A 12,135-nucleotide genomic window follows, 5' to 3' on the forward strand; every position below is an offset into this window, starting at 1 on the left:
TCCTGTTCCCTGCCAGGCTGCTAGATACCCAGGAGGTGCCCAGTGCCCAGAGGAGAGTGTCTGTGCTGCAGAGCTGCCTGTGAGCCCCAGTGTGTCTGCCTCTGAGAGCCCCCCGGTGAGTGACCCCCCAAAGGGAGGATACTGGCAAGGCTACAATGTGGGGCCCCTGTGTGAGGGCAGGTTTTGTTCATGTACTTGCTATGTGGGAGCAGCTACTAAATCAAAGGTGGTATTTGGGGCAGGTAGCACTACCTGGGGTATAAGAGCTCTGGGGAAGGGACATTCTGCATTTAACTGAACTGTGCATTATTAATCCCACCCAGAGTTGAGGGAATGTGTTTACAAAGGGACTATGCCAATTAGACAGTCAGTGTGTATTATCTGCTAGTGAGACAGGTCCCCAAGTGTCCCCACTGCAGGATTTTATATTTGTATTAGATGCCCGTTGCATTTTTTTAATTCTATATAAAGTTAATCTTTGCTGGAAACTTGTGTGATTTACTTTCCTAGTGGAATTTCCCTGAGGTGTGTCCACTAGGTGGCGGCACTGTGCTGTTATTCCCAGTACCATTCACACAAGGCTACTGGATTCCAAATTATATGTAACAGCCCAGAAAAGTGTGAGTGTAATCCACTTCTACAAGAGTGTGCCAAGAAAGGGTTACACACTATATCCTGTGTCAGCCACTGTGTAGTTGGAGCTGAGGCAACAGTGCAGCTATTGGGTGGGACTTGGCCCTCTGGCTCCCCCTACTGTATACACAGAAGAAAAGAACTGGTTTAACACATCTGCCTTTTCTGTATCCGCTGTAACCATATTGTTACTATAACTCAATGGGGCCACACCCTCAACCTGCATCCTTTTATTATTATTATTTATTAATATTCTTGAACTTTTTGGGGTTAGTTTTGGCCTGTGCCACGATGCGCTCCTCATTTTCTATCTTTGCCTTCCGGATTGCTGTTTTACAACACTTGTTATAGTGTTTATAATCATTAAACGCAGCTACTGTCCCCTCTGACTTATATTTCTTAAAAGCTTTCCTTTTTCTCCCTATTAACTTCTTTACCTCAGAGTTAAGCCACATAGGGTGATTCTTACACTTCTACTTTTTCTTATTAATGGAATAAATTGAGAACAGTAATGATTTAATATCATTTTAAATGACAACCATTTCTGCTCTGTGTTTTTTTTTTTTTTTTTAACTAACGATTTTTATTGATTTTCTTTGCATGTGATATACATCAGTACGAACTTGGGGTAAAAGAATTGAAAGAGGTAATAGAGGTGAGTTTGGAGAGGAGAGGAAGAAGGGAGGGGGGGGGTTTCCGTGCCTAGTAATGATGTCTCTTTATTGCTGATTTGGTTTTTGCTTTCTTGTTCTTTTCTTTTTTCCTTTTTTCCATTGGCGAGGGAAGGTTAGCATGGGTGGTGTTCGTTGTGTGCAGTCCCATGTCTCTTATTTGTTTTAATTGTTGGGTTAAGTGATGTTCATGTTTGTTTTGGTCCAGGTTCGCCATATATGTTGGGTGGCTTTATCTTTGCTTGTTGCTTTTTCGGAGTGTCGAGGTGCTTGTTGCTCATATGTGAGGTTGGAATCCGTGAGGTGGATTAAGTCCTCTTTGGTTGGGATAGTGCTCGTTTTCCAAAGTCTGGGAATTAGTAGTCTGGCTGAGGTTAGGATGTGGAACGTGAGCTTTTGTAAGTCTTGGGGCAAGTCCTGGATGCCATGGTTAAGGAGTGCTAGTGGTGCAGTTAATGGGATGTGTAGGTTCATTGTGTCATATAGAAGTTGCGAGACTGCTGTCCAGAAGGGGGCAATGTTGGGGCATTCCCACCAGATGTGTATTAGTGTCCCTTTTTCTGTATTGCATCTCCAACATTTTGGGGAGGTCGTTGGGTATATCTGGTGAAGGATTGAGGGTGTTTTGTACCATCTGTAGAGGATTTTCCTTTGGTTTTCTATGTGGTTGGTACATTGGGAGTGTTTGTAGGCTGCGTTTGCTGCTTGGAGCCACTGTGTTTGGGTAAATGTTGCATTGAGGTCTTTTTCCCATTTTTGGATGTGTATTGGTTTTTCATCGTTTTCGCTGGATAGTAGTGTGCGGTATATTTTAGATAGTCCTTTCTTTTTGCCTGCTTTGGTGAGGCACCACTTCTCATATTCGGTTTGTTGGTCTGGTATGTTTTTTAGGTAGGGGGTGAGTAGATGGCGGATTTGGAGATATTTGTATAGGTCATGTTTCGGTAGTTGGAATTCTTTTTGTAGTTCTTCGTATGATTTCATTGTGTTGTTTGTTATCAGTTGTTCCAGATTTAAAATGCCTAAGTGGTTCCAGTTAGATATGGATAGATTGGGAATCCTTGTTTCTAGTATGTTAAGAGGTGAGAGTTTCCCTGGAAAGTTATGGATATGTTTTTTGGTTTTTTGCTGGGTCCAGATCTTTAGTGCCGTGATTGTTGTGTGGTAGATGGTTTTGCCTTTTGTTAATTGCAGAGGTTTTTCGGACCACATTAGTTATTGTAGAGTGAATGGTTGTATATTTTCCTGTTCTATTTGTAGCCAGTGTTTGTGGTCAGGGGAGAGGTTCCACATTGCTAATTGTTCTAAGATTGCAGCCTTGTAGTAATTCTCTATACTGGGGACTCCAAAACCTCCTTCTTTTGTGAGCTGTTGCATGTATTTGCGTTTTATTCTTGGTTTCTTTCCGCTCCATATGAATGTGTCTATTGTTGTTTGGGTCTGCCGGAGGAAAGTTTGGGGTAGCATAATAGGTAAGGTTCTGAATAGGTAAAGTAATTTAGGTAAAATCATCATTTTTATTGCTGCCATTCGACCTAGCCATGATATGTATAGTGGTTTCCAGTTTTCCAGTTGTGACTGTATTTGCTTTAATAGTTTTGGGTAGTTGTTGCTGTACGTATTGGGGATATTGTTTGCTAGTTCAATTCCCAGGTAGGTTAGGGTTTCCTGTTTCCATTGGAAGGAATAGTCTTTTTTCAAGTTGTTTTGCTCTGGTTTGGGTAGATTTAGTGGGAGGGCTTGTGTTTTAGTTATGTTTAGTTTGTAGTAAGAGATTTGGCTGTAGTTTTCTAGAATTTTGAAGGCATTTTGAACTGATTGTTTTGGGTTTGACAGGGTTAGGATGATGTCGTCAGCAAATAGTGCTAGTTTGTGTTCAATTGCTCCTGCTTTGATTCCTGTTATTTCTGTAGAGTCTCTGATTGTTTTGGCTAAAGGTTCAAGGACTATGTTATAAATTAGTGGGGAGAGAGGGCATCCTTGCCTCGTCCCGTTGGTTATCTGGAATGGATTGGAGAGGAATCCCATGTTGGTGACTTGTGCTGTGGGTTTGGAATACAGTGTCGATATTGCGTGTAGTATATTTCCTTGGAGTCCGAAGGCTTTAAGTGTATTTGTCATGTATTGCCAGTGGACTCTATCGAAGGCCTTTTCGGCATCCAGGGCAAGCAGTATTACAGGCATTTTTTGGTGGTTAGCTTTTTCTATTAGTGATAATAGTTTTCTAGTGTTGTCTGGACCTTGTCTGCCTTTTGTAAACCCTGATTGGTCTTGGTGAATTATTGTGGGTAATATCTCTTTTATTCTGTTTGCTAGTATTTTTGCATAGATCTTTAGGTCACAATTAAGTAGAGAGATAGGGCGGAAGTTTGGGCATTGAGTGGGGGATTTCCCTGGTTTAGGTATGGTGGTTATAGTGGCTTTTAGCATCTCTTCTGGGAAGTTTCCTTGTTGGAAGATTTGATTGAAAAGCTGAGTCAGGTGCGGAAGTAGGATTGCTTGGAATGTTTTGTAATATATGGTAGGGAGTCCGTCTGGGCCTGGTGCTTTCCCTGTTGGGGTTGTATGTATTGCTGTTTGTATTTCCATTGGTTGTATAGGGGCATTTAGGAGGTCGAGGTGGTCTTGGGATATTTGCGGTAGCTTGGCTTTGAGGAGAAAGGTTTGTATTTCTTGTTGTAGTGGTTGTGGAGTGTTTGGGTCTTTTTCCAGGTTGTATAGAGTTGAGTAGTAGGTAGCAAAGGCGTCTGCAATTGCTTTGGGGTTTGTGATTTTGTCTCCTGTGTTATCCAGTATGTGGTCTATGGATTGGGATTGTTGTTTTTACTGTAGAATTTTTGCTAGAAGTTTGGAGGCTTTGTTTCCTTTTGTATAATAGTTGAGTTTCAGTTTTCGTAGTTGGAAGTTTATTTTGATTAGTTCTAGTTCGTGGATTTTTCCCTTTGTGGATCTGATTAGTTTTGCTGTCTGAGGCCTGGGTTGTGCTTTATTTTGTGTTTCCAGTTCATTTAGTTGTTTAGTAAGGTCTAGCATTGTTTGTTCCCTTTGTTTCTTGTTTAGGGATGCGGTTTTGATGAGTTGACCTCTAATGACTGCTTTGTGCGCACACCATAGAGTAGGTTGCGAGATGTCTGGAGTTGAGTTCAGTGAAAAGTATTCTTTTAATATTTGGCTGCATTCTTGTACTATTGTTTTGTTATTTAATAGGGATTCGTTTAGTCTCCAATGTGAGGTTGAAGGGTTTGTTTGGCTGAGTTTAATGGAGATTGTAACTGGAGCGTGGTCTGTCCAGGTTCTTATTCCAATGTGTGCTTTGGTTAATTGCTGGAGAGTGGTTTTGTCGACCATTATGTAGTCTATTCTCGAGTATCTTGTATGTGGATAGGAGAAATATGTGAAGTCTTTTTCTTTGGGGTTGCATTCTCTCCAAGCGTCGTATAAGGCTTGGTTTTTTAGGTGTTTCTTTAGATTTAAAGCATGGGTAGAAGTTTCTGGCCTCACATTCTTTTGTTTTTCTGATTTTGTATCTACTTGGTGTTGTAGAGGTATATTGAGGTCACCTCCTATTATTATGCGTCCCTGCTTTAGTTTGTTTAGTTCTCTAAAGAATTTCCGGTAAAATGTCGACTGTTTTGTTGTTGGGGCATATACTGAGGCTATTGTGTAATGTTGACCTTGAATTTGCGTTAGTATAATAAGATATCTGCCTTCCGGGTCAGGATGTTCTTTGGTTATTTGTGGAGTCAGTGACTTGTGGAACCAAATTGCTACTCCCTTTTTCTTTATGGGACTATTTGCATATATTTGGTTAGGGTATTCTTTATTTGTGAGTCTGGTTGGTTGCCCTGTTATTAAGTGAGTCTCTTGTATGCATAGAATTTTCGGTTTTTCTCGTTTGGCCCAGTGTATGAGTTGGGATCTCTTGTTGGGGCTGTTCAGGCCATTTACGTTTAGAGTGGTTATTGTAAATGCCATGGTTGTGGATTGTTTGTGGTGCATAGGTTGTACTCACCGGCCTTGGGAGTGTTGGTCTGTCGCGGTTCTGGGGTCGGTTGACTGTTGGTGGTTTCTTTGTGCTCGCTGTCATTGAGCTCCTTGTTGTCAGCATAGTTGGAGATGTTGGTGTAGGCATGGGTGGAGGGGGTAGGAGGAGCAGGTAGGGTAAATAGAGTAGAGGGGGTTGAGAGTAAAGAAAACATATTAATAACACATTTAAACATATTTACAACAATACTTCTCCGGTATCGTATAGTGTGGCTCGGTTTTAACCAGTTCCTGATTGTAGACACTAGTTTTTTGCTTTGTGTCTGAAGTTATTCTCTGGTTCTCTCAAGCCAAGGTGGGGGGTGCGACTGATAGTCTTATTAACGCTGGTGCAGGGGAGGATAGCGTAAATGGTATCCTTATGGGGTCATAGCATTGTTCTGTGAGCATTCTAAGTTTGTGTTGAGGCTCAGGTGTTTTCGTTGTTTTCCTGGTCAGCTTGCTCTAGTATTGTGCCTATATTTGGGGCCCTCTTGTGGTTGTTTTTATTAGTTTGCCATTCCTGTTGAAGTCTTTGCTTTTTTGGTGGTTGTTTTTGCGGTGTTTCTTGTGGAGGTAATAGTGACCACTGTTTTAGCAGATGGTTCCCTTGCTGTGGAGTATCCATTATGTATGGCGTGTCTTTGTATACTACTCTTAGCTTTACTGGGAATAGCCATCTGTATGGTATGTCTGCTTCTCTCAGTATTGCTGTTACTTGTGCAAAGTCTTTGCGTTTTTTCATAGTATGTGCAGACAGATCAGGGTAGCATTGGAGTGTAGCATATTTGTCTGGCAATTCTGGTTTATTGCGGAAGGCATTTAACGTTAATTCTTTTACATGGTAGAAGTGAAGTCTTAATATGACTTCTCTGGGTGCACCGGGGGGTGCATTTTTATTGCGGGGTAGTCTGTGGGCTCTGTCCACTAGCATATGTTCAGATTTTACTTGTGGCAGTATAGTTTGGAGCATTTCTGTGAGGTAGTGGTTTAACTCCTCCATTTTTATTTGCTCCGGTACCCCTCTTATTCTGAGGTTATTTCTCCTGTTTCTGTCCTCTATATCAGCCAGCTTATTTGTTAGGTTGTTTACTTCATTTTCTAATGTGCTGTTTGCGTCTATGAGCTCGTTATGGGAGCTTACAAGTTCTGCCATTTTATTTTCCAGGTGGTCGGTGCGGCCCTCTAGTTGCCTAACCTCATGGTTAAGTTCCGCCATTGCACTTTTAAAATCGGCCTGGATATCCGATCTAAGTGAGGTAAGTAAGTCTTTTAGTATAGGCAGAGTAATGTTGGGTTGTGTATTTGTGGTCGCTAAGCTTTGCGCTACTGTACCTGTACCCTCTGTGGTGCGCACCGGACTGCTGCTGTTAGAGTCGGCGCCATCTTGGGATGAGGAGTATGCGTCTGCTTGCGAACCTGTTTTCGGGTAAAACGCTGTCATTTTCATTGGTGACGCTTTCTTTTTTGCTTTGCCCATATTGTGGGTCGATTAGAGGTTGTTTGGTGTGGGTTGCCCGTGAGTTAGGCTTTGCCCCAGGTGTTTAGAAGCTTCCCCTGCACGGAGCTCTTTTAGGAGACGTCTAGTCACATCGGGTGTTGGCTCCGCCCTCTGCTCTGTGTTTTTATCAGAAAACATAATGCCCCAATCTATGCCCTGAAGCGCTGCCCTTATGGGGGTAAAATTTGCCTTTCTAAATTCATTGTCTTTGTTGCCCCCATGTAAATTTGTTTCCTGCACCAAACATCAAATGAAATAACATTATGGACACTATTACCCAGGGGTTCAACCACTTGCACATTTGCTATACGTTCTGGGCCATTAGAGATCACTAGATCTTTTAATTCCTGCTTAACGAACAGACACACTCCTCCTCCTTTTCTATTGCCCCTGCCCCTCCAAAACAATGTGTAACCCCAATATTAACAGCCCAGTCATGTGACTTGTTCAACCAAGTTTCAGCAACACCAATCACGTCATATTTCCACCCCAACATCAGTACCTCCAGCTCTCCCATTTTACCAGTCAGACATTGGTAACATACATTCACTCCTGGAATCGGCCCCTTCCCTCAGATACCCAGTGCCAGTACCCCCAGCTCTCCCACGGTACCAGTCAGACTCCTTGCATTAGTAACATACATTTACTCCCGGTACCGGCCCCTTCCCTCAGATACCCAGTGCCAGTACCCCCAGCTCCCCCACGGTACCAGTCAGACTCCTTGCATTAGTAACATACATTTACTCCTGGTACAGGCCCGTTCCCTCAGATACCCAGTGCCAGTACCCCCAGCTCTCCCATTTTACCAGTCAGACTCCTTGCATTAGTAACATACATTCACTCCTGGTACTGGCCCGTTCCCTCAGATACCCAGTGCCAGTACCCCCAGCTCTCCCATTTTACCAGTCAGACTCTTTGCATTAGTAACATACATTTACTCCCGGTACCGGCCCCTTCCCTCAGATACCCAGTGCCAGTACCCCCAGCTCTCCCATTTTACCAGTCAGACTCCTTGCATTAGTAACATACATTCACTCCTGGTACTGGCCCGTTCCCTCAGATACCCAGTGCCAGTACCCCCAGCTCTCCCATTTTACCAGTCAGACTCTTTGCATTAGTAACATACATTTACTCCCGGTACCGGCCCCTTCCCTCAGATACCCAGTGCCAGTACCCCCAGCTCTCCCATTTTACCAGTCAGACTCCTTGCATTAGTAACATACATTCACTCCTGGTACTGGCCCATTCCCTCAGATACCCAGTGCCAGTACCTCCAGCTCTCCCATTTTACCAGTCAGACTCCTTGCATTAGTAACATACATTTACTCCCGGTACCGGCCCCTTCCCTCAGATACCCAGTGCCAGTACCCCCAGCTCTCCCACGGTACCAGTCAGACTCTTTGCATTAGTAACATACATTTACTCCCGGTACCGGCCCCTTCCCTCAGATACCCAGTGCCAGTACCCCCAGCTCTCCCACGGTACCAGTCAGACTCTTTGCATTAGTAACATACATTTACTCCCGGTACCGGCCCCTTCCCTCAGATACCCAGTGCCAGTACCCCCAGCTCTCCCACGGTACCAGTCAGACTCTTTGCATTAGTAACATACATTTACTCCCGGTACCGGCCCCTTCCCTCAGATACCCAGTGCCAGTACCCCCAGCTCTCCCACGGTACCAGTCAGACTCTTTGCATTAGTAACATACATTTACTCCCGGTACCGGCCCCTTCCCTCAGATACCCAGTGCCAGTACCTCCAGCTCTCCCACGGTACCAGTCAGACTCCTTGCATTAGTAACATACATTTACTCCTGGTACAGGCCCGTTCCCTCAGATACCCAGTGCCAGTACCCCCAGCTCTCCCATTTTACCAGTCAGACTCCTTGCATTAGTAACATACATTTACTCCCGGTACCGGCCCCTTCCCTCAGATACCCAGTGCCAGTACCCCCAGCTCCCCCACGGTACCAGTCAGACTCCTTGCATTAGTAACATACATTTACTCCTGGTACAGGCCCGTTCCCTCAGATACCCAGTGCCAGTACCCCCAGCTCTCCCATTTTACCAGTCAGACTCCTTGCATTAGTAACATACATTCACTCCTGGTACTGGCCCATTCCCTCAGATACCCAGTGCCAGTACCTCCAGCTCTCCCATTTTACCAGTCAGACTCTTTGCATTAGTAACATACATTTACTCCCGGTACCGGCCCCTTCCCTCAGATACCCAGTGCCAGTACCCCCAGCTCTCCCATGGTACCAGTCAGACTCCTTGCATTAGTAACATACATTTACTCCCGGTACCGGCCCGTTCCCTCAGATACCCAGTGCCAGTACCCCCAGCTCTCCCATTTTACCAGTCAGACTCCTTGCATTAGTAACATACATTTACTCCTGGTACTGGCCCATTCCCTCAGATACCCAGTGCCAGTACCCCCAGCTCTCCCATTTTACCAGTCAGACTCCTTGCATTAGTAACATACATTTACTCCTGGTACTGGCCCATTCCCTAAGATACCCAGTGCCAGTACCTCCAGCTCTCCCACGGTACCAGTCAGACTCTTTGCATTAGTAACATACATTTACTCCCGGTACCGGCCCCTTCCCTCAGATACCCAGTGCCAGTACCCCAGCTCTCCCATTTTACCAGTCAGACTCCTTGCATTAGTAACATACATTCACTCCTGGTACTGGCCCATTCCCTCAGATACCCAGTGCCAGTACCTCGAGCTCTCCCATTTTACCAGTCAGACTCTTTGCATTAGTAACATACATTTACTCCCGGTACCGGCCCGTTCCCTCAGATACCCAGTGCCAGTACCCCCAGCTCTCCCACGGTACCAGTCAGACTCCTTGCATTAGTAACATACATTTACTCCTGGTACAGGCCCGTTCCCTCAGATACCCAGTGCCAGTACCCCCAGCTCTCCCACGGTACCAGTCAGACTCCTTGCATTAGTAACATACATTTACTCCCGGTACCGGCCTGTTCCCTCAGATACCCAGTGCCAGTACCCCCAGCTCTCCCATTTTACCAGTCAGACTTCTTGCATTGGTAACATAGATTTAATACTGGTACCAACATGATAATGTGGCATAAACAACTTATGCCCCTCCCTGCCATTATCCACATCCCTGAGCAAGTCTCCTCCCCCTGTATTCATGGGTGTGGCCACAGGTACATTGTGCTCCATGCAGAACAAAGAAACCTGTGGAAATACAAAGAGTGGAAGGCAATGCACAAAGTTCAATAAAACTGGCAAAACTGAGAGCGATAGAGGGAGTTCAAGGGAAACAAAACAATTTTCCATTCCCACTTTTTTTACTGCCAATAATTGGAAAAATATGGAAAGGTAAAAATCACTGGGTTGGTGCGCCAAACAGGAACACCAACCCGGTATAAGGTAAGTGATTATTGTCACTGGGGGTGCCTAACATTTTGGCACTCCCCCAGTGATTTTACCTTTCTCCTTTAATTAAAAGAATAGACAAAACATATTGTCAAGCACTATTTGCCATGCTTATAATTAGCAAGGGACTTTATAGGAATAAGTTGCTTTTTAAAGGTGCAGTATATCAATTGACATTGAAAATGTTCATTGGACACCCCCCCAATCAAGTGTAATGGCCAGGGTTACATAGTTACATAGGGTTGAAAAAAGACCAGAGTCCATCAAGTTCAACCCTTCCAAGTAAACCCAGCACCCACACCCTATACTTACCTATCTATACTAGCACATACATAAACTATAAATACAACCACTAGTACTAACTGTAGATATTAGTATCACAATAGCCTTGGGTACTCTGCTTGTTCAAATTCTAATAACCATAGATTTCTGAGAAGGAACCACAATGGTCAAACTCATATCAATTGCTGGTAACCACATCTTGTTCTGTGGCCCATTGCTCTGTATGCGGAGAGAAAACACCGACTTCCTTGTACTGAGACAGAAGTCACTATGATATTCCCCAGGCAGAATATTGCTGCTGAACTGGCATATTGCCACCTAGTAGCACAGAAGTGATAGGAGCACATTTGTGGGCAACAGGAATTCATATGTAAGGTGTATTTATAGCAGGTTGAATAGGTTGAAGTTGTGTGCTAGTAGCTGTCAGTTTCAAAATGTCAGTCAGTCTAATAACACAGACACTGGTTTAAAAAGGATGTAAACTAATCTTTTTTGTTTTAAACAAAAAAGTGATAGATTTCTTTTAAGTTAATGAAAAAATACCTTGGTACATACTGTAAAAAGGCATGTTTCTTTGGCGAATGATGCCAAAGAGGTACCCATATTAATAGGGGGGCTCCAGCCATGGACAAGGTTACTGTGAAGAACCATCAATTTAATCTCGATTTGGGCTGCACCAATGTGTTACAATATCTGTAACCTTGTTATGGGCTAAGGGGGCCCAGCCTGAAGGCCAGTTAGGGGGGGATTTGGGGTGAGTGCTTATTTGTGCCCTGGGTACCCCTGGAACTATAGCGGGGTGACTGTTACCCCAATGTTTCTATATATCTGTAACCTTGTTATGGGCTAAGGGGGACCAGCCTGAAGGCCAGTTAGGGGGGATTTGGGGTGAGTGCTTATTTGTGCCCTGGGTACCCCTGGAACTATAGCGGGGTGACTGTTACCCCAATGTTTCTATATATCTGTAACCTTGTTATGGGCTAAGGGGGCCCAGCCTGAAGGCCAGTTAGGAGGGGATTTGGGGTGAGTGCTTATTTGTGCCCTGGGTACCCCTGGAACTATAGCGGGGTGACTGTTACCCCAATGTTTCTATATATCTGTAAACTTGTTATGGGCTAAGGGGGCCCAGCCTGAAGGCCAGTTAGGGGGGATTTGGGGTGAGTGCTTATTTGTGCCCTGGGTACCCCTGGAACTATAGCGGGGTGACTGTTACCCCAATGTTTCTATATATCTGTAACCTTGTTATGGGCTAAGGGGGCCCAGCCTGAAGGCCAGTTAGGAGGGGATTTGGGGTGAGTGCTTATTTGTGCCCTGGGTACCCCTGGAACTATAGCGGGGTGACTGTTACCCCAATGTTTCTATATATCTGTAACCTTGTTATGGGCTAAGGGGGCCCAGCCTGAAGGCCAGTTAGGGGGGGATTTGGGGTGAGTGCTTATTTGTGCCCTGGGTACCCCTGGAACTATAGCAGGGTGACTGTTACCCCAATGTTTCTATATATCTGTAACCTTGTTATGGGCTAAGGGGGCCCAGCCTGAAGGCCAGTTAGGGGGGATTTGGGGTGAGTGCTTATTTGTGCCCTGGGTACCCCTGGAACTATAGCAGGGTGACTGT

The sequence above is a fragment of the Xenopus tropicalis genome, chromosome 8, assembly GCF_000004195.4.
Source record: "Xenopus tropicalis strain Nigerian chromosome 8, UCB_Xtro_10.0, whole genome shotgun sequence".
In the NCBI taxonomy this organism is placed as follows: Eukaryota; Metazoa; Chordata; class Amphibia; order Anura; family Pipidae; genus Xenopus; species Xenopus tropicalis.